We start from the raw sequence: 21,499 nt of genomic DNA, 5'->3' as shown, positions 1-21,499 counted from the left end.
GATACCCAGTTCCAAAGTTGCTTCTACATTTTCAAGTATCTTTATAGCAATACCTTACTCCTTAGTATCAATATTCTGTGTTAGGCCATTCTCGCATTGCTATAAAGAAATACCTGATACTGGGTAACTTATAAAGAAAAGAAGTTTCATCAGCTCATGCTTCTGCAGGCTATACAGGAAGCATGATGCCAGCAGCTTCTCAGCTTCTGGGAAGGCCTCAAAGAGCTTTTACTCATGGCAGAAGACAAAACAGGAGGAGGCATGTCACACGGCAGAGCAGGAACAAGAGAGAGTTGGGGAGGAAGGTGGCACACACTTTTAAACAACCAGATCTTGTAAGAACTCACTCACTGTCGGCTGGGCATGGGGGCTCACACCTGTAATCCCAGGACTTTGGGAGGCTGAGGCAGGCGGATCACAAGGTCAGGAGATCGAGACCATCCTGGCTAACATGGTGAAACCCTGTCTCTACTAAAAATACCAAATAATTAAAAAAAATAAAATAAATAAATAAAAATAAAAATACAAAAAACTAGCCAGGCGTGGTGGTGGGTGTAGCTACTCGGGAAGCTGAGGCAGGAGAATGGTGTAAACCCGGGAAGCAGAGCTTGCAGTGAGCTGAGATTGTGCCACTGCACTCCAGCCTGGGCAACAGAGCAAGACTCCGTCTCAAAAACAAAACAAAGCAAAACAAAACAAAACAAAAACAAAAAACAAAAAGAAAAAACAACAACAGAAACCTCACTCACCGCCATGAGGACAGCACCAAATCGATGGTACTAAACCATTCCAGGGAAATCCACCCCCATCATCCAATCACTTCCCACCAATCCCCACCTCCAACACTGAGGATTACAATTTAGCATGAAATTTAGAGGGGACACATATCCAAACTATATCAGGGCCTGACCATTTTAACCTGATCTGGAACAACTCTGCCAGGCACTACTTCCTACAGAGTTCCCCACCTGCTTGGCAGGCTTTATCAAGCCTGGATTGCAATTTTACTTCTTCCTTTGTTCATCCTCCTTTCTCTCCTTCCTTTCATGGCTGTTGATCCCTAATAAACTCTTTCTCATGGTCTGCTTCCAGAGAGGCCAAGCTCAGGAAATTGAACATATCCTTCTGTGAACCTAGATTTCCCATCTCCTACCATCTCTTTCTGCCCCAATCCAGCCCACCCTTCAGACACCACCTCTTCTGAGAAGCCTTTCCTAGTTGCCGCATTCAGATGTGTTCTATCCATCTGGTAAAGACGGTATGCCTCTTGTATTGAATTCGCCTCATTCTCCCTAATATTGTAGCTATTTGTGAGCTTCACCACCTCCCACCCATAGGCTCTTGGAGTACTAAGCCTATTTTTGTGTTTTTTTTTTTTCCTCCAATGCTCTGCTCAACCCTTAGTGAATGATTGATAATATTCTCAAATCCTTGGGAGAATCAGACAGTATTCTCCTAGTGAATACAAATCACTAAAGCTCTTAAAAATGTGTTTTTCCCTTTGGTACTGATCAGTTTCATTAAAAATTTGTTTTTCTTGAAGAAGACAGGATAAAAAATGAATTTTAAATTACCAAATGTTTGCAAAATTGTTTAATCCTTGCTGCTAGACTATAAGCTCCTTGACAACAGTGAATATATCTTATGAACGTATTCACATCCCTCTCAAGCATGATCATGATTGCGGGATAGGGGCTAAACCCGCCAGGTCTGCAGTCCACTATGCCTCGGGTCACGTCTTGATTCCATCACTGCTACCTGCACAACCTTGAGCAAGTCAATTCACTCATTTAACTTTCAGTTTTTCACTTGTAAAATGAAAATAAATGCTGGGCGTGGTGGCTCATGCCTGTAATCCTAGCATTTTGGAAAGCTGAGGTGAGAGCAATGCTTGAGGCCAGGAGTTTGAGACCAGCTTGGTCAATACAGCGGGACCTTGCCTCTACCAAAAAATGTTAAAAATTAGCCGGGCATGCTGGTGCATGCCTGTAGCTCTAGCTACTCAAAAGGCTGGGACAGGAGGATTGTTTGGGCCCTGGAGTTCAAGGCTGCAGCGAGCTATGATTATGCCACCGTATTCCAGCCTTGGGTGACAGAGCAAGATTATGTCTCTTAAAAAAAAAATAGTGGAAATAATATCTGCCTCATGTGGTTTTTGAGGGCTTAAATGACATAACTCATATAAAGTACAGTGTCTTGGTAAGGTAAATATTTGATTAAAATTAACCAATTTTATCTATTATTAAAGGGTGTTCTATGAGGCTTATGAAATGACAAAAAAATACAAAGAAAGGAGGAGGAAGAAAATAAATTTGGAAAAAATCTTTTTAGTTATTTACTGGAGGTAGAGCCCAGGAGTCAAAGGCTGAGGTACCAAGCCATGTGAATTTCATAACTGTTTCATGTTACTTACAAATGAGCCATAACGGAGGTATTATTAATGGAAAGCAAACTCAATATGGCGCTTAATAAATGGAACTCTTCCAGAGAACAAAATGGGAAAGGAGATAAAGGAAATACATCTGTCTTAGACTAGGGCAACTGTTCTGAAAATTTTGGTCTCAGGATCCTTTTAAACTCTTAAAATTTATTGAGGATCCTAGAAACTTTGTTTATGTGGGCTATATCTGTCAACATTTACAGTATCAGAAATTAAAACATAACATTTATTATTTATTCTTCTAAAAACAACAAACTCATCACATGTTGAACATAAATAACGTATTTTATGGAAAATAACTATATTTTCCACAAAAAAATAGAAGAGTGGCATTGTTTTAGATTTTTGCAAATATCTTCAATGTCTGGCTAACAGAAGGTAGCTGAATTCTCCTATCTGCTTCTGCATTCAATCTGTTGCAACCCTATATTGTTTTGATTGAGGTACATGAAGACAATCCAGCCTCACACAGATCTGTAGAGGGACAAGGAGGAGTATTTTAACAGCTTTTTCAAATAATTGTGGGTATTCCTCTTTGATATCACACTAAAACTCATTAAGTGATACTTTCTTAAAGGTTAGTTGCAATGTGGATTCTGAAATCACAGCATAATTTTACTGTATATGTGTAATTCCTAAACAATGTATTCTTTCTTTTTTGCTTACTTTTGAATTTTAAAAAATAGTATTATACTGTATATATATTCTTCTGCAACTTGCTTTCTGTGCTCAACATTATGAAGGTCATCCATTTTAATGACTGTAACTCAAGGTTTCTTAACCTGGATGCTATGACATTTTGGGCTGGATAATCGTTTGTTATGAGGGGCTGTGCAGTACATTGTAGGATGTTTAACAGCATCCCTGGCCTTTACTCATTAGGTGCTAGTAACATCCCTCCAGTTGTAACAACTGAAAATGTCTCCAGACACTGCCAAATGTCCCCCGGGTGGAGGATAAAATCACCCCTGTTTGAGAACCACTGCTGTAACTGGAATCCATTTATCTTCACAGCTGTTAAGCATTCCATTCTATGACAATACTCCATCTATTTATCCAGTTTCCTATTGTTGGGCATTCGGGTTGTTTTTACTTTTTGGCTATTACAAATCATGCTGCCATAATTAGTTTTGAGCATGAGTTTCTCTAGACTGGAATATATATCCAGGGGTAACATTTCAGAGTCATTTCGTATGAGATGGTCAGCTTTATATAATGATATTATTTAGTTCTTTAAAACAGATCCCTATTAGATATCATGAGCTCTCAATGCCTTCAATCATTTATACATTTGCTTGAGTTCCCTCATCTCTCTTGTGCTCCAGAAGCCATGGCAGGGAGCAGAAGGATCCAGTGGACAAGAGGGACAGAGAAAAGGATGGGCCTGAGGAATGGCCCCAGGAAGGAAATGGAGGAAGTCTGGATTGTTTAGCTGCACCAGGGTCATCCAGGACCTGACTGCATCCTGACTTTTGGGCCCCATCCATGCACCACCTTGTGCCCCACATACTCCAGATTACTCCTCGTGTCTCTGCTGGGGCTGTCCCCATGCCTTGCATATCCTTTCCTGCCTCCTCCGCCTATCAAAAACTTCCTGACTTTTAAGGCCCAGTTCACACGCTGCCTCCTCCCAGAGCCTTGAGCCCCACAGCCTTTGGTTGGTCATTGTCTGGCAATCATCGTCTCCTTTGCTTCTAGAATCTTCTTGAGAGCAGGAGCCAGAGGGAAAACCGTCCTATCATTCACCAGAAAATTCACACAATCCACAGTCATGTGCCCAGTTTGCACATGGAACAGTACAGAGGAACATATGACACATTCCATCCTGCCCTCGCAGGCTTGAGGTATAGAGGACAAACCTAGGCCCTCAGAGTACAGGGATCCTGACTCCAGCACTTAGCAGCTGATCCATTTAACCACTTAATCCTACTTTCTCATTTACAAAAAAAAAAAAAAAATCTTAATACCTACCTCATGAAGTTGATGGATTAGATGAGCTCATGTCAAAGCCTGACACATAGTAGGCTCTCAACACATGTTCTTTCTCTTTCCCACTTGCACCCAGTGCAGTGACTTGCACATCAAGGTGCTCAATAATATTTGTTAAATGAACTAAGCCTTTACTCTTCTGGTGGGTCCTATCAGGGCTGCCCTGGCTCATCATTCTTGGCTTGGTTCTTTTTCTTAAGCTTTGAACTTTGGCTAGATCTGAACTAATGGTGTCTTTTTACCACATCTGATCTCCCTGTGGGAAGTCACAAGCACTCTGGAGAGTGCTTGACCCATCCAAAGAAAGTAGCTTGTGGTCAGCTCCATCCAAATGTCAAAAGCCAAAATCTTCTGATTTTCAAGAGAATCCCCAAATTGGGGTTTTAATGAATAGCTTTTGATATTTAAATGCTCGCAACAGATTTATTTTTCTTTTTCTTGAGATGGAGTCTCACTCAGTCACCCAGGCTAGAGTGCAGTGGCGAGATCTTGGCTCACTGCAACCTCCACCTCCCAGATTCAAGCGATTCTCCTGCCTCAGCCTTCTGAGTAACTGGGATTACAGGCGTGCACCACCATGCCCTGCTAATTTTTGTGTTTTTAGTGGAGACGAGGTTTCACCACATTAATCAGGCTGGTCTCAAACTCCTGACTTTAAGTAATCCTCCCAGCTCAGCGTCCCAAAGTGCTGGTATTACAGGCATGAGCCACTGTGCCCAGCAGATTAATTTTTTTTTTAACATCATATAGGACTAATTGGAAGTGTCTAACTCTGGCTTTGGCCAGTGGGCAGCCAGTTTGCAGCCTTCACTTAAAGCCAGCCACTATAGGCCCATTTTCACGTGGCCATGGAGGTAACTGCCCTTAGCCTTAAGAAGAAGGCTTTCACACAGGGCTTCTAGGAATCCTCTCCACTGAGGTTACCCCAGGCTAAAGGCTAAGGGAAGGGGAAGAAAGCCAATACTTATAGATACACCCCACAGAATACACCCACAATCTCCCTTGATTCCTACAGCAGCCCTGTGAATTAGGTGTTATCATCACCCCATTTGACAGAACAGGAGACAGAAGTACAAAGATATTAGATTATTTGCCAAAATTCCACTTTGCTGCTAAGTTATAGCATTGGGATTTGAGCCCAGGATTGCCTGACTAGTCTATAAATTCTGACTAGACTATAAATTAATAAAGAAAAGGGAGAAATGGTACCTTATTCTCTGTATCCTTCCAAACACAGGACTGGGCATGCACATAGTTAGTGCTCAGTAGGCACTGTTGACTGAAGTTCAATTGATTGACTGAGTAAAGACATGTTTATGGCCATATCTTCTCAACACTTAAACAAGAATTTGAAATTTGGCTTGTCTGTCTATGCCAGATAGATAAACTCCTCCATCGAATAAGAAAAAAAAAGCCACACCCATATAAATAAATTGAATTGTTGGAATTGAGTCATTGTTGTGGCATCAAACAGATGTAGAGCAAATATTTAAAAGAATAGAGTTGTGTGGGCTGGGCACAGTGGCCCATGCTTGTAATCCCAACACTTTGGGAGGCCAAGAAGGGAGGAGTTCAAGAACAGCCTGGACAACATAGTGAGACCACACCTCCATAAAAAAATTGAAAGTTTTAGGCTAGGCAGAGTGGCTCATGCCTATAATCCCAGCACTTTGGCAGGCTGAGGTGGGAGGATCACTTGAGCCCAGTTCAAGGCCAGCATGGGCACCATAAGGAGACCCCTTATCTTGGAAAAACAAACAGAAAGAAAATAAAAGAATAGAATTGCGATTTCCTACCAGCTTTCTATAATCTGTTCCTATTTTCCCAACTTCTCATTCCTCCAAAAGAACATTTTTCACAGTTAAAAAATAATCTCCAATTATTCTTTCATGAGCACGTCCTGAGTGGGATTCCATAGCTTATAAACTTTCAGTTAGTGTGAGTGGCTGATGATGATGACAATGATGCCTCAACTATGCACAGTGATTAATATCTCAATGTCAGTATTTCACAATATGGAGCTCAAGTTACAGTCTTAATCCAGGGGAAAAACATGAGAGGTATTTTTAGTGAAAATCCTTGTTGAAAGACTCCCCACCTATAGAAACATACAGAATAGCTGCAGGGGAGTAGATCGTTTTCCTAAAATTTTGGCAAGAAACTGTGAGGAGTCCTGATAAGGCTGGCAACACGGAAGAATATTTTTTCCTCTTGGTGGCACCCAGCCAGCTCCTGGCAGCCCTGTGCCAGCTTCCCAGAGCTGCAAATGGCTTGGAGCAATTTTATCTTGACTTTGTTATCCTAACTCACAACCTATAGAAGCAATAAAAGAGAAAACACGACGGATGAAATGTGAAGCAGTAGCAATGGGCCATGACCAATTTAAGATGAAGTTCAAAATGCACAACTGAGCTACAGACTTAGTCCAAATTTGAACTTAGTAGGTACTAAGGTGGATAAGCCCCCCAAAAGGTAGTGGCGTTAGAAAAATACAAGGAAAAGAACTATAATATTCCTTGGACTCCACGTGGGGCCAGACAGGCAGAGATTCTTTTTCCTCCCCCTTGGGAGACTTCAAATGGAAGTCATGGATGATAAAAATGATTTTCTATGTAATTCATAGGGCTATAATATCATCTGTAGCATTACAAGTGATTGTAATGCTACAGACACTGATCATAATTGATTCATGCATTAATTTATGAAATATGTTATGACACCCACTCTGCCCTTAAATAGCTCACAGTCCAGGGAGGGGCTTAGTCATGAAAACAAATAGTTAGAAGACAAAGTGATAAGTTAGGTCAGGCATGATGACTCATGCCTATAATCCCAGCCCTTTGGGAGGCCAAGGCAGGTGGATCACTTGAGCCCAGGAGTTCAAGACCAGCCTGGGCAACACAGTGAGAACTTGCCTCTACAAAAAATAAAAATACATTAGGCGAGTATGATGGCACACACCTGTGGTCCCAGCTACTGGGAAGGCTAAGGCAGAAGGATTACTGAAGCCCAGAAAATCGAACCTACAGTGAGCTGTGATCATGCTACTGTACCCCAGCATGGGCAACACAGCGAGACCCTGTCTCAAAAAACAAACAAGCAAAACCCAAAATAAGTTATACAACAAAAAGATGGGATGCAGAGAGGAAAGAGTCTGACTTATCCCTTGAGGATAGCAAGCTGGGTGAAAACCTGAGATTATGGGGCTGAGACAGGGAATTCCTCTTCATAGAGAGTTGGGCCACTAGAACCAGAAGTTTGAACCATGTCCAGGATCCATGCAGAAAATTAAAGTCAAAGGCAGAAGGAAAGTCCTAGGGCAGGAGGACAAGACAAACGGCGCAGAGGCAGCTTGCATTGCTGGAGCACAGAGCTCCAAATCCTGGAACCAAGGAGATCAGATTGATCACAAAAAGGTAGAGTCAGCATCAATTGCCTGAGTAATTCCCTCAGTCCCAGCAGCCCTGTCACTTCTTTGGGCCCCACCTCATGATCAAGCAACCAATGGGTTAAGATGGCCCAACAGGGGCCCCAGGACCACACTTCATGCCAGGCCTGCTTCTGTGTGGATTGCTTCTACACGCTGGTCAGGGGAGTGATGTGAGAGTAGATCAGCTAGCTTGGAGGGCTAAGGATGCAATGAAGGCAGAGCCTTGCTCTTGCTCTTGGGGGGAAAGAGGGATGTTTTCTCAGAGACACTGATAAACAGGCAGGTGTTCATCTGGTAGAAATAGGAAGTGAGGGAGTGGCATGTGTAAAGGCAGGAAGCGTGTGACAGGCTGGGCAATGGGCCATAGCGGTCATGGCTACCCATGAACATCAGCCAGTTGAGTTGAGCTATTTGGATGATCCTTGGGTATGGCCTTGGTTACAGGTATAGGACTTTATCCCATAGACAAAGAGAAGGAAGATGTTCTCTTCAATTAAGAAGTGGTTCTGGGCCGGGCGCGGTGGCTCATGCCTGTAATCCCAGCACTTTGGGAGGCCGAGGCAGGCGGATCATGGTAGGTCAAGAGATCGAGACAATCCCGGCCAACACGGTGAAACCCCGTCTCTACTAAAAATACAAAAATTAGCTGGGCATGGTTGTGTGTGCCTGTAATCCCAACTACTCAGGAGGCTGAGGCAGGAGAATTGCTTGAACCTGGGAGGCGGAGGTTGCAATGAGCCAAGATCGCACCACTGCCCTCTAGCCTGGTGACAGAGCAAGACTTTGTCTCAAAAAAAAAAAAAAAAAAAAAAATTAAAAAGAAAGAAGTGGTTCTGAATCCTCAGGTGCCCAGGAGCTCTCATTGCCCTGCTAGGTAGGCCTGAAACCTGGCAGTCACCATGCTCTTCTCCGTGTCCCAGAGAACAAGCCACCAGGAAATAGAAGGGAGTTGTTTGCTGCCATTTCACTGCCTCTGCGCTGAGTAGAGATGCAGATAGATGTTCCAGCTACAGGGCAGCTTTGAGAGAGTGCCCAGAGGGCTGCAGACATCAGCAGCACCCCATGACCACACCAAAGAGGCCTCAGGAGAGAAAGCAGTTCCACTGTCCCTAATCCTAGGACACAGCCATTTCTCTAGGCCTTGTCCTGTGACCTCTCAGACTCCCAAGAGGCCCACAGTCTGTGACTGATCAAGACGTAGTTTCACATTTGTCCTTTGTGGCAAATAATACATCCTCATATTAAAAGAAAGCTAGCTTACTAGGGATACAGCTCATTTGTCCCTGGTCTGGCCCTTGGGGAAACAGCTTGATTGTATCCAAAGCATAAGCATCGTCTAAAAATCCAACAGACTTTCTTTCCTTCCCATCAATGTATAAATTCACCTGAAACACTGCTTTAGAATGGTCAAACCTTCAGGGCTTCGAGAGGACTACTCCACCCAGCCTCAAGACAGCCCTGTGAGGGGGGAAAATGAGGCGCAGCAAGGCCAAGGCCCACTGCTCATGAAGCTGAGCTTCAAACCCAGACCTGCCAGACACCCAGTCCACGCATTTCCCACAGGCCCACAGGGTTGCTCCTCCTAAGCGGGCGGAGAAGCAAAGGCTGCTCTTTCCAAGGCTCTGTGGGTCCAGCAGAACATTTGCTTGTCAGGTCAGGTGAGTTTATTCATCTTATAATTTAAACCGGACTGGGCCTTAAAGACAACACCTCATGAGGTTGAAAAGTGTGTGGGGAGGGAGGGTTCATAATAATATTTTGCATTAATAGGGGTCTCTGTTTTCCCAAGCATTTTACAGTTCCCACTGAACTAGGTCTTCCAGCCCTCCTGTGAGAGAGTCAGAGCATTTCTTACCTCCAGCTCCTTCAGAGGATTAGGGCAGAGGGCAGCCAGCCTGCTTCACCTGAGCTGGCCCAAACCTCAGCTGCTTCCCCTTAAGGGGTTCCAGCCCCTCAGTGTCATTACCAGCAAGGAGGTTTGAACAGCAGGGCCTCTTCAACACCACATGCTCCCCCTGATGGCTTGCGAGGACCACCTGAGTCCTCACTCCTGATCCTGTTGAGAGCAAGTGCCTTTTTTAACAGGAGGGAGAGGCCACTCTCCTCCTCTGCCCTACCTCTTTATCTCCACAGCAATGTCATATGAGGCGAAACTAGGAGGATAAGATCTAGGGGAATCTCTGTGTAGTAGTGGGAAACATTTTAAGCTTGCGTGCTATGTAATTTTTCATAGTTTGACGGAGCACATCAATAAGTTAAACCCTCCCCAGGGCTGCCATGTTGCACAACTCAGTCCTACCTGGGGCCCTACCAGTCTCTAATCCTGTGCTCCAGCCTCAGGCTTCTCTGAGAAAGCTTCCTCCTTTGTGCTTCTGCCTTACAGATCTGACTTGCACATCTTTTTACTCTGGCTTGCAAATCTTCTCCCACTTTTCAGGAAATCTCACCTTCAAAGTCTAGGGCTTGATCTTACCCCAAAGCATCTCCTTCTCCTCAATACCATTCTTTAAGTCTGAGTTATTGAGTCTGGGATGATATCCAGGGTCAGCAGGACTGATCACAGTCAGCAGAGGCACACTGTTCCATAAAACAGAACTACAATCCGGAGGATCAGGTATGCTTCTTTATTTTTCTGATTAACCAGTGCATAACTTTTATTTTATTTTATTTTACTTTGAGATGGAGTCTTGCTCTGTCACCCAGTCTGGAGTGTAGTGACATGATCACAGCTCACTGCAAGCACCGCCTCCTGAGTTCAAGTGATTCTCCTGCCTCAGCCTCCCAAGTAGCTGCGATTACAGGTGTGTGCCAGCACACCTGGCTAATTTTTGTATTTTTAGTAGAGACAGGGTTTCATCATGTTGGCCAGGCTAGTCTTGAACTCCTGACCTCAAGTGATCTGCTTGCCTCAGCCTCCCAAAGTGCTGGGATTACAGGTGTGAGCCACCACGCCCGGCCACCAGTGCATAACTTTTATTAGGTTGGTGCAAAAGTAATTTCAGTTTTTGCCATTAAGTAATGGATAAATTAGATAGATTGGATACACACATATCTGTAATGTTTTCAGTCTAAAGTCCTAAAACCAAACGAAGCCTGCAAACATCTTCTATTTGGCCAGTATTATGAGTTTTTTTTTGTTTTTGGCTTTGTTTTTGTTTTTTTTTGAGACTGAGTCTTGCTCTGTCACCCAGGCTGGAGTGCAGTGGCGTGATCTCGGCTCACTGCAAGCTCCACCTCCTGGGTTCATGCCATTCTCCTGCCTCAGCCTCCTGAGTAGCTGGGACTACAGGTGCCCGCCACCACGCCCGGCTAATTTTTTTGTTATTTTTAGTAGAGACGGGGTTTCACCGTGTTAGCCGGGATGGTCTCGATCTCCTGACCTCATGATCCGCCTATCTCAGCCTCCCAAAGTGCTGGGATTACAGTTGTGAGCCACCGCGTCCGGCTGGCCAGTACTACGTTTTTAAAAATACCTGAGAATTGGAAATCCTTTAGGTAGGACAGGCACTCTCAGCCACAGTCCCCACTGCTCCCTGCTGCCCTACACCCAGGCTGATTCACTTATTTATATTATCTGTGTTGCCCTTAGAGGCATCTGTGTTTGCAACCACTCTTCCAAATCCACAAAGAAGAAGGAAAACATCTAATTGTCCCCTAGTTTGCAAACGTGCTTCTCTCTCAGTGGAGTTGGTATTGCACATTCTTAGCAGCAATGTGCTTGATCCTTTCCTTAAGCCTCCTTCTGCCTTGAAAGCCCCACAATAGGCTTGCTTGGCCCTGCTGGGATTGTAACATTTCATTACTGAGCTGCTTGTTTCCTAGAGACTACTCTTCTAATTGTACAAATACACAGTCAAATCTTTGAAGCTGACTCTGGAGTTGGGGGACAAGTAACAAGCACTATATCCTTAACTCCAAGCAGGGTAGGAGGGAAGTTCTGACCTAACCCCAGGACTGACCTTCAGATTATGCTTTCTTGGCCAGGTGTGGTGGCTTATGCTTGTAATCCCAGCATTTTAGGAGGCTGAGGCGAGCGGATGACTTGAGGTCAGGAGTTCGAGACCAGCCTGGCCAACATGGTGAAACCCCATCTCTGCTAAAAATACAAAAATTAGTCAGGCATGGTGGCATGTGCCTGTAATCCCAGTTACTTGGGAGGCTGAGGCAGGAGAATTGCTTGAACTCGGGGGGCAGAGGTTGCACTGAGCCAAGATCACACCACCGCACTCCAGCCTGGGTGACAGAGCGAGACTCTGTCTGAGAAGAAAAAAAAGCTTATTATTTCTTTTTAATGTGAGCAAAAGGGAGTTGCCCTGAATCAATTCTCTTGGAGTTGGGAGGGTGAAGGGACAGCCAACAACATCCTTACAGTGGAGGATTCAGGTCAGATTAAATGGGGGTCCCAACTTTTGCAATGTGAGCCACTCTCCACACCAAACTCTTCATTTCCACAGCCTGGCAGACATGATCAAGCGATCGCAGCACTCTTTCCCACCATCCTGGGCTGCTCTCTCACAGGCATTCTCAGTCTATCACTGGGTGGCCACCACAGCTTGATCAAAGGTGATAGTCATGGTGAAACCTATTTCCTGTTCTTGATGTAATGGGAAGTACACTGGGCAGCTAATAAAAGACCTGGATTCTGGGTCCGACCCTGCCTGCCGTTGACTCACTGGCAAGGCTGTTTACATCTTTAGACCTGTTTCTTACATGAGGTAGTTGAGCAGGTAATTAATTGGTTCCAATCTGATGTCAAGGCTGAGTGGCACTGATGATTTGGGTGAGGAGGGCTGAAGGATTTCAGAAAAGAAAGGATCACTGTGGGTCAGTAGCCCCGGGAGGGTCTCTAAATTAGTAGCATCCACGCCAAAGCTGATGGACATTTTTAGAGGGAGTTTCAAGTACGTGGAATCTGCAAAGGCATGGATGTGAGAATGTACTGAACAGGGAGAGGGCCTATAAATGAGCAATAGTCACTTGAATTCCTATGCTACTAAAATCTCAGATTTCACCACTATGCAATTCATCCATGTAACCAAAAACCTCTTGTACCCCAAATGCTATTGAAATAAAAAATAAAAAGGAAAAAAACTCCTAGGCTAGATGCATGCATTCTTTCTCTCAATAAACATTTCCTGTATTCTATGTGTTCGGCATTTTTCTAGGTGCTGAGATCCTCCTATGAACAAGGCAGGAGCTACTAGTACTGTAAGCTAGCTTTTTTTTTTTCTTTTTTGGTAAATAGAGATGGGATCAGGCTGGTCTCAAACTCCTGGCCTCTCGCCTTGGCCTCCCAAAATGCTGGGATTACAGGCATGAGCCACCATGCCCAGCCCAAGCTAGCTTTTTACCCACAACAAACGTAAAAATGACTGGAAACAAGTGCCCTGTGGCCCTTCTGAAGGAGTGAAGAGATGCATTTTAACAGTGCAGTAAGTAGGGCCAAGTCATCTAACTTGCCCTCAGCGTTTGCAGTGAAGATAAGTGATGTACTTCATGTAAAAGGCACTTTGCAGACTGTAAAATCCTCCACAGATGTCTATCAATCTCAGTTGTAACAATAATAACAATAGGATGAGGTGCTGATAGTGGAATTCTAGGAGAGGGCCCTCAAATTTGGCAAAAGACACTCAAAGCCCCTAGCAATCAACTCATCAGAGTAAAGCTAGTATTGACCCTTGCTCCCTGACCTATCACCTTCAACATTTTGACCCAGTTTAGGCTTCCCTTTTAAAAGCTCATAGAAATATTTCCTCACTATAATTACAGGCGAGGCTCAGGATCTCTCTGTTGTAAGAAGAGCTGGTAGAAAAGGGGCAATTAGGCCAGGCTGCGGGGGCTCATGCCGGTAATCTCAGCACTTTGGGAGGCCAAGGTGGGTGGATCACAAGGTCAGGAGTTCGAGACCAGCTTGGCCAACATGGTGAAACCTCGTCTCTACTAAAAATACAAAAATTAGCCAGGCATGGTGGGACGCGCCTGTAGTCCCAGCTACTCGGGAGGCTGAGGCAAAAGAATCGCTTGAACCCGGGAGGCAGAGGTTGCAGTAAGCCAAGATCACACCACTGCACTCCAGCCTGGGTGACAGAACGAGACCCCTTCTCAAGGAAAAAAAAAAGGAAAGGGACAATTAACCAAAGCACATAATGAAGGATACATAAATATATCTGGTGACAGGGGAGGCCCCTTCCTATTGGATACGATTCTCAGTATCCAAGGGCAAAGAGGAATATGCCTCATTTAGACCAGATGTTGAGTACTTTATTATTAAAGGCTCTTTTCAAGTGAGGTGCCCGTGAATGTGGGTGGAGACCTCCGGGGCCTCCTGTATGGACTGAGTCAAACCTCCCTTCCCTACCCTGGGGATGTCCCATGCTGCCAGCAATGGCCCCATGTAAAAAGCCTGCTAATCATGAGATTGGAGGGGACATTTGGAGTAGAGACAGTGTGACTCCTGTCACTAGAGCATAACAATGAAGAGTTCAAAAATAGTATCCACTAATGGAAAACCAATAAACATATAACTTCCAGGTAATTACTATCATATAATTAGCTCTCTGCTTTTGTATGCTCCGGTGGAAATGGGGTCAGGGAGACACCATAACACAGCTTAATACTCACCATACCTTCCACAGTGAAATGAAGATTTTTTATTCCCCAACAAAAATTGAGGGCCGGAAAGCACCAAGACTAGCTGAGCCTAGGCCTAATTCATATCGACTGGTGAGCAAGGTTCTTGGGTTATTTACTTATTTTGAGATGGAGTTTTGCTCTTGTCGCCCAGGCTGGGGTGTAGTGGCGCAATCTCAGCTCACTGCAACTTCTGCCTCCCAGATTCAAGCGATTCTCCTGCCTCAGCCTCCCAAGTATCTGGGATTACAGGCGCCTGCCACCATGCCTGGCTAGTTTTTGTATTTTTAGTAGAGACAGGGTTTCACCATGTTGGCCAAGCTGGTCTTGTACTCCTGCCCTCAGGTGATCTGCCTGCCTAGGCCTCCCAAAGTGCTGGGATTACAGGCGTGAGCCACCGCACTCCGCCTCTTGGGTAATTTAAAATGAGCTCTGTGCCTGGAGTCTGAAGATCTGATTTTCACTCCATTCGGCTTTGTCTCATCATGTGACTGCACCTTTAGCCTTCAGTGTCCCTCTAATCTGGAAAATGATGGTGTTGGAGTAAATAATATATTCTCAGCTCACCCAAGGGGGTGAAACATGATTCTTGTGGAGGCAAAAAAATCTTAGATATTACAATAGTTTACAGCCTGCCAAAGTGCAACCATACCAGGCAAAAAAATCTTATTCCTTAGTACTTATTTCTCTAATTGGATTTTCTTGGGTATTAAATGAACAGCATCGATGTTAAGTTCATGGGAGATATGCAAAATGCATGCAAGATCGTGCTGCAAAGCTATGGTGAATAGATGGTTGGGATGCGGGGACTTTCTTTTCATTGCTTGCTGCATGAGAAAGTTCCATCATGACAGCTGGTTTGTGTGTGCCTATTGGCTGCCATTAGCTGCCTTGTGGGTGTTGCTTATGTTTGATCCTCAGTGCTTTTGTGTGTAACTTAAGCCTTGAGAAATAAATAAAAATAATTTATATTTTACTATTTCATTCTTCTAAGTGAGTCAACCCATCAGTAATTATGTCAACTGCTGAAAATTATTTAAAATTGTCAACATTACAAAGAATATCTAGCTAAGCACACACACACACACACACACACACAGAGAGAGAGAGATAGAGAGAGAGAGAGTGTGTCCATAGATAGATATGAATACAGTTTTAGTATTAAAATGTCATGGGGTAATTAGGAAAAAAAAGTCTTAAAATGCTCTTTGGGAAGGTCATAATAGGTTGGGAAACATTGCACTAGGTGATTCTGAGTCCTCAGTCCTTCCAGCTGTGAGATTCTGCAGGCCCGTTTGTCCTATAGGTTGGTATCCACCTAGCTCAGCAATGTCACTTATTGTCTTGTGAAGTTGGGAAAGTTCCTTAATCTTTCTCAGCCTTAATTTGCTCATCTGGAAAGGAGGAATGCATATATGCATGAATAAATACCAGCATCTTCCTTCCAGAGGAAGAGAAATAGACCAGTTTGACCAGTGTTTCATTTCTCCTGGAAGCAGAGCCTTAGACAAGGATTTGAGCATTTGGGGGGAGATGATCCCAGGAAGCAGGAGTGAGGGAATGGGGAGAGTGAGGCAGGGAAGGAGGAAAAGCCAGTAAAGGGCGTGATGCTGAGTTGGTTACTGTTGTGGGCAGGTCAGTCCTACTGGGGAACCTCTGAGGAATCATATAGAATGTATCTCAGAATTGTTCCTTTGCAGGATGGGAGGCTGGAACATTTAAGCATGGATTTTCATCCATCACGGGTTGAGGGTTACCCCTGAGGATGTTGACTTCTCTGCACTTCCTGCTTGCTCTGCACTTAGGCTGAGTTTCTGCAGCTTTGAAGAATGATTTGAAGCAGAAAAAGGAGATGCCCGAGGTGGGGCACTAATAATATGCATGGAAATATACAACAACATGGCTGCAGCAGGGGCACAGGGCACCCAAGCCTCTGCCACAAGAACAGAGTGTGTGTTGAAGAGCAGCCCTGGCCACAGCACCGTCCATACATCCGTGCAACATCTATGCATCCACGCCTTCATCTGTGCAGCCATGCAGCCATATCTCCATCCATGCACTGTATCCATCCAGGCATCCGTTCATGCATGCATTCATCCACTCATCATGCTCCTTCCTATTCTAAAAAATGATCTGGGCGGGGGGATAGAGGGGAATGGAATGGCTAGTCTCACAGTCCCCTTACAACCTTGGGTTCTAAACTTTCCTAGGAACAAGCATCGAAAAGGCAGGTGGAGTATGTACTGTGAGCTTCCCACTACAGCTGGAAAAGTGAAGTAAAGACGTGTTCTGGTGAGGCTGCCTGGCGAGGTTGTGCAGAAAGGTAAAGTCCTCGCTTCAAAATCTGGTACTCCTCATCAGAGCTTCAGACACTGAGTTATTGACTCTAGGTGTGACTGTTCCCTGAAGATGAAGCAGAAGGTGACTGAGGAGATGTAAAGCCCTGATTCAGAATGCTCTAGTTCATCAGATACACCAGACGCCAATTTATTGATTTACAATGAGTTATAGCTGTCAAGAGAATCAGAACCCTTTGTGGGCTAATCAGCACAGAGCTTTATGAGAAGTCAAATGCGAAACACAAGGCTTCTGGGGACTCTGGAATCAGAGCCATGAGAGGAAACGAATGGTCTTCATGTCAGATATCACTGAGCTATGACAGTCTAATGCATTCACTCTCCTTTGGGGGAAGGCTTGAAGGGGATTTATAGTGAGCCTACCTTCTCCCCTGGATAGTGTTGGAGACACATGGCCAAATTCTTGCTCTCTGAGCCTTCTCACCCCAGCTGTCCACACTCGGACTGAGAGTTCTTACAACTCCCAGATTGGGTACAATGCAATTAATTTTCAATCAGAGTTCCTTAACTGAAATTATATTCCAGTTCTGCTTCCCAAGAATAATATCCAAAGCACTGTGAGTGTAATCCTGGGTCTGCTCAACCTTTGGTTACCTGACGACAGTTGCTTCAGAGTAGCTAATGGCATCCATCATGTGCGGCTTTTTCTAGCTGGGCTCTCAGAACATCCTGGCTGGCCGCCCCCTGCTCCCTGGCAACACACACACACACCCTACTCAGATCTATTCTCTGCTCTTCTCTGCCCTGCTCCATGCCACAAAGTCTGACCTCTGTGGATGCACCTCCTGGCCTCCCTTGACAGCTCATTTCTGGTTGGGTATGGCCAGGGGGGACATTAACAGGAGACTGGGGACAGGAAGAGAGTGAGATCAAATCTTTTTCTCCCTCTCCATCTCCCTGATGTCATGCCTGTCTTTGGCAGTATTTGCCACCCTCCATACCTACAGCTCCTCTTGGGTGGTTCCTTTCTTCCTGGTGCGGCTCATACTTTCTTCCTGGTGCAGCTTCCTGGTGCAGCTCCAGTAACACTATTTACTCTCCTTGTTCCTCCAGATTTAAGGGTAATAACAGCTTCCCTCCCCCCGTCCCTCAGATGCTAGTCTCTGAGTGCCCTAACGTCCACTGTTGGTGCCCTATTCTCTGCTCATGTGTAAGTATCTTTTTCTTTCAAGTGTCTTCATTTGATCCATCTAGGGTGCATTCTGCTTCTTGCCATGACCTGACTGTCATAGAGGGTATCCTTAATCTCCAAGTCTTTTTAGGCACCCATAATAGCTCCCCTTATCTTCACAAGAAAGGCTTTATGTTTCTCATGTGACAACATGTGTTAGGGTAAGAACAAAAGCAATTGACAATGACAGCTTTAGAAACCTTGGGTGAGTACAGTATGAAGTGTTTCAAGAAATGTCTCAGCAGGGCAACAGCACATAAAAAAGGAGGCAATTATGACCATCAGTGACCTTCTCAATCACAAACCAGGAAGGGTGGGTCTGTCCTGCCTTTAATCCCATCGTATTTTACTTTATGAGAAAATAGAAATATCAGGCTTAGAAATTAAATTGCTTATCAAATTTTAACCTTCAATCATAGACATTAAAGTTACTAATTATTAAAATTTAAATCATGCATTAAGGTACTTTAAACATTTTACACAAATTAAATTTTACAAAAAGAACATTGGTTGAAATCAACAGAGGTGAATTTCTCTGGGCTTCCCCTTCCTTTTTTGTTTGGCAAAACAATTTTTATTATCCTTCTTACTAAAGGGTCTAAGATTCCATGGTCCCGTTGAGAGTCACTCTGCCCATCAGTGTATCAAAGAAACAGCCTTTCTTCAATTTATTTGAGCAACTAATGCTGTTGCATAGCTATCATGGAACCTACTACAGGGGGGAACTTCATCCCACACCTTGGGGATTCACATCCCCAAAGCCCCCTCTAGCACCCCAAAGATGTCATCTTTCTTTTCCCCCTCAGCACTCAGAATTTAAACCACACAATTTGGCATCTGACTACACCTATTTTGTTCTCTAATTTCTTCATGGGTGTCACTTCTCATACTTTCAATGAAATTATAAATTATTCTGGGATAGGCATACTGTCAAATGTCATGGTGTGCCTTTCACCATCCAGGACAAGGGCAGTTTCATTGATATTACATATCTATTCAGCAAACATTTATTGAATACCTACTATGTGCCGGACACAATGCTAGGCACTGGACATATAAAGATGATTCAGATAAAATCCAGATCTTCACAGAACTCAGAATCTGGAGAGGACAAGAGTTTTTATTTATTTTGTTTTATTCTTAGTTCATGTCTTTTATTAACTCATACACAATTACTTGTCTTCTGGTTTGTTGAAGCAATAAGTCAGACAACATTTCCCACAATAATGTCTGTCAAAGTGACTGGCCTTAAAAATGTCACCACCACATTTATCTGAAGGGGATTCCCTACAAAGACAGCTAATTTTGCCATTCTCATCCACCTTATGGTATTTCAGGGCAGCCAGCTTAACCTTCTTTCTCTTTGGTCTCCATGGGAGTTGCATAAAACTTCTTTTTTTTTTTTTTTTTTTTTTTTTTTTGAGAGGGAGTCTCGCTCTGTCGCCCAGGCTGGAGTGCAGTGGCCCATGATGTCAGCTCACTGCAAGCTCCACCTCCCGGGTTCATGCCATTCTCCTGCCTCAGCCTCCCGAATAGCTGGGACTACAGGCACCCACCACCACACTCAGCTAATTTGTTGTATTTTTAGTAGAGACGGGGTTTCACCATGTTAGCCAGGATGGTCTCGATCTCATGACCTCGTGATCCGCCCGCCTCGGCCTCCCAAAGTGCTGGGATTACAGGCGTGAGCCACCGCGCCCGGCCAACAAGACTTCATTTTCTTAACACCATTGTGAAATCTCAGCACAAGGTGGAGAGTGGACCCTTTGCAAATGTGGTAGACAGACAAAGCATGTTAATCTCTGATATGGTTTGGCTGTGACCCCACCCAAATCTCATCTTGAACTGTAGTCTCGATAATCCCCACGTGTCATAGTAGGGACCTTGTGGGAGGTAACTGAATCACGGGGGTGGTTAACTTCATGCCGTTCTCATGATAGTGAACTCTCACGAGATCTGATGGTTTTTTAAGGGGCTTTTCCCACCCTTTGCTCTGCATTTCTTGCTGCGCCATTTGAAGAAAGATGTGTTTGCTTCCCCTTCTGCCATGATTGTAAGTTTCCTGAGGCCTCCCTCGCCCTGTGGAACTGTGAGTCAGTTAAACCTCTTTCATTTATAAATTACCCAGTCTCAGGTATGTCCTTACAGCAGCACGAGAACGGATGAATACAATCTCCCAGGTGCTTGCCAACAAAGATCAGCAAAGGCTGATCAGGAGGAATTCCTTCCTTCTCCTGATCTTGACCTTTGCATGTTTCATCATATCTGAGGGTTCAACCTCAAGAGTGGATGGTCTTCTCTGTAAAACTTTTTATGAAAATCTGCATTTCGGTGATTGTTCCATGGCAGATGGCAACTCAAAAAGCAGCACAATGGTTTTGAGATAGGGTCTCGCTCTGTCACCCAGGCTGGAGTGCAGTGGTGTGATCACAGATCACTACAGCCCCTACCTCCCGGGCTCAAGTGATACTCCCACCTCAGCCTCCAGAGCAGCTGGGACCACAGGCATGCACCACCACACCTGGTTTATTTTTAAATGTTTTGTAAAGATGGGGATCTTGCTACGTTGCCCAGGCTAGCCTCGAACTCCTAGGCTCAAACAGTCCTCCCACCTTGGCCTTCCAAAATGCTGGGATTACAAGGCCTAAGCTACCTCCCCTAACTAACAATACTTTTAAAATATAAAACTACAGTGCATACTGAGAAGTGCTCAAATGATGTTATGATCATGAATACAAGGGAGAGCAAAGAAAGAATGAAATTTGATTGAGATGTTGAAGAATGAGAAGGCTTTTCCAAGAAGGGCAGTGATGACGGGCACTCCAGTGATGGGGAATTGTAGGCAAAAAGGACTGTGTGTCTGCAGAATAGCAAGCAGTTGAGTATTTGGACATAGGGGCTTGGAGGGGTAGAGAGGGCATGATAATGGGAGAGGAGGTGCTGCAGAGGCCTTTTGTGACCTCCTGGCACTGAAGTCCTAAGATGTGGGCCTGCATCCAAGTTTGCCTTTTCCCTATATGCCCTTGAGCACATCAACCTTTGGAAGCTACCGTGTCTTTATCTCTAAAACAGGGACAATAATGCCTATTTCTTACTGCTGTCACTAGGATTGAAAAAGATAATTAATGGAAAAGCACCACGTTAATATCTTGCCACCCCACTTGCTGGCTAGGGGATATTAGGCAAGATGCTAAATCATTCTGAGCCTCAGTTTCTTCGTGGGACAATAATAATGATACCTACATAAAATTCTTTTAGCATTTCATGGCAAGCTTTGCCCCTCAGTATAATTATAATGCATTCTTCTTTCTGATGAGAAGCATTATGGAAGAAATCGCATTTTTCTTTCTCCCTCCCTGGCTGCCAGGACTTTCAGAAGCAGGCTTGATGCCCAGTCCCAGAAAGCATGGTACCTCTTCTGTAAGTATGTCTGCAACCTCCTCTTCCTGAACTGCATTCGTTTTTTTGTTTTTTTGTTTTTT

At 44.4% G+C, this 21,499-nt stretch overlaps 1 protein-coding gene and 1 pseudogene across 1 annotated transcript in view; both read right to left on the bottom strand.

Annotated features, from left to right (window-relative positions):
* The window catches only part of PIAS1 (protein inhibitor of activated STAT 1), a 220,401-nt gene that overhangs the window by 183,463 nt on the left and 15,439 nt on the right, over positions 1-21,499 (bottom strand). The gene's annotated exons all lie outside the window — the stretch shown is intronic.
* Positions 19,190-20,344, bottom strand: LOC134757334 (ubiquitin-ribosomal protein eS31 fusion protein-like; annotated as a pseudogene).

Source organism: Gorilla gorilla, chromosome 16 (genome assembly GCF_029281585.2).
Source record: "Gorilla gorilla gorilla isolate KB3781 chromosome 16, NHGRI_mGorGor1-v2.1_pri, whole genome shotgun sequence".
Lineage (NCBI taxonomy): Eukaryota > Metazoa > Chordata > Mammalia > Primates > Hominidae > Gorilla > Gorilla gorilla.
Note: the sequence above shows the minus strand (reverse complement) of the source record. Positions and strands in the feature narration are given on the sequence as shown.